The sequence below is a fragment of the Oryzias melastigma genome, linkage group LG16 (genome assembly GCF_002922805.2).
Source record: "Oryzias melastigma strain HK-1 linkage group LG16, ASM292280v2, whole genome shotgun sequence".
Lineage (NCBI taxonomy): Eukaryota > Metazoa > Chordata > Actinopteri > Beloniformes > Adrianichthyidae > Oryzias > Oryzias melastigma.
Window position 1 is genome coordinate 23,077,975 of NC_050527.1, and position 1,942 is coordinate 23,079,916.

Here is a 1,942-nt window from a genome sequence, read left to right on the forward strand (position 1 = left end):
AAAGCATTAATGGAAGTACATGAAAATGTTTAAATAAGTAAATAATTAGATTTATAAAAAGTGTAGCTTATAAATTAGCTAAAACACACAACATCTTGCATATTCGTGGCAATTTGACACAAAATCATAAAGTCCCAGAAAAAGCAAATTACAGCTACAATACCTATAATTTTATCTCACATTTATAACAATTTACTGACAAAAGCTAAACCGAGAATGTCTTAAAGACCCTCACTGCTGCCAAAGCCTATCACTGAGATCCATATGTTTGTGTTTTTTTTTTTCAGCAGTGCTTCCTCTTCTTGCTGCAGATCATCTGAACTTCCGTAGGTGTCTCCAGTCAATCAGACCCTGACATCTGTAATCCAGCTAATCTGCAGCAAACAGGGCAGGGATGGCTGGAAAACAAGGTTGGTCTCCAGGATTAGGGTTGGGCAGCTCTGATGTAGATGAGTCTATTTGGGGAAATGATTTGTAGCGAAAATGTGTTTAAATGGGTCAAAAATGTCAGGGATGTGCAAGCGCTGTCCTGTGACTCATATGAAGAAACTGATAATCCCTGCAAATGCTTTGAGACATTTTGGAAACTTTGCCACTGTTCCTCATCGGTCTGCAATGTCGGTCTCGTTTCTCTGTGGGTTTCAACGCTCAGTGAATCAGCATTTTCTCAAAATTGTCAGGAAATGTGGGTCAATGACAAAAAGACGACTTTGAAGCCCATTTAGAGGAAAATGTTGGGATATTGGAAAAGAATAAAAGGGCCTATATATACCATGTTTTTCATAAATCTTTCAGATTAAAATATAACCATATACATGATCATATATTACCTTTGGCACATAATAAAGAACTATTTATTTATGAAATAAGAGTTATTTTCATTTGTTTTTTTCCAACCCATGAAATTAAGATGCCTCAATCTCTGAGGCACCGCCTTTTGCTGCTTGTAGGTTCCGCCTTTTCATGACTTCATCCTATAGCCAGCCTCTGTCTGTCATTTGCCCATGAAAACAAAGAAACATCAGAACTTTTGTGAAGATACATGTGCATGCCGTATATCTGCCCTTTAGTTGCCCCGTCCATCGATACACTGGTTGTAGTGATAGCCGGGGCAAGCGGCTGGGGGGCTAAGCTAGATGATGAGAACTGCTAATTGAGCGGCGAAATTCGCGGGTGATCACTGCTAGCTTCACGGCAAAGTTAGCGGCTCATCACCACCAGCTTAGTGGCAAAGTAGTGGCAGATCACCGCTAGCTGAGTGGCAAAATTAGCAGCCGATCACTACTAGCTGAGCGGTGAAGTTAGCGGCTGATCATCGCTAGCTGAGAAGCAAAATGTGGATATATTTGGGACTCTTCTTGAAAGGGGCTGTTCTCATTTTGTGACGTCACATCATGAGAACCTGCTTGTTTTTATGGATTGGGAGGGGCTGATGCTCAGAGCGAAGGTTTTTGGAGGAATACTCAGAGATTCATGACCAAATCAAGGTTCTTTATAGTTAGGAATGAACATTATAATACACCTAAAAGCTCAAAAATTGATTGTCCATGGTGTAGACCATTTAAATAAATTGACTAGTTCAAGACAAAACTGAGTCTGGCATGTTGAGAGAGGGAATTTGACCTAGTACTGATTGTATTTGAAGAAAAATGTCATTTTTTATGCATTTTCCTCGATTTCAGATAGATTTATAACCTTTCATTGTCTAACTCAAGAAATAACAGACATTTTGATTTGAAAATGTTTTTCTTTCTTTAATTTAATGTTTTGTTTCATCTGCTAAAAAAAGAATTATGAAATTTAAAATAAAAGGTTTTGGTTCATATCATATTTAAAAATGAAATGTTATTCTGAAATGTTTAAGGTGTAACCCCGCCTTCGCCCAATAGAAGCTAAGCAAACACGTCTTATGTGTCACTACAGGATAAGCTGTGCTTTTTTC

General features: G+C 38.2%; 1 long non-coding RNA gene across 1 annotated transcript in view; it reads left to right on the top strand.

The window, feature by feature from the left end:
- Positions 1-237: 237 nt before the first annotated feature.
- Positions 238-1,942, top strand: part of LOC112136557 — a 21,694-nt gene continuing 19,989 nt past the window's right edge. The window contains exon 1 of the long non-coding RNA XR_004949265.1: positions 238-410. This is a non-coding gene — a long non-coding RNA (uncharacterized LOC112136557). The remainder of the gene's footprint in view (positions 411-1,942) is intronic.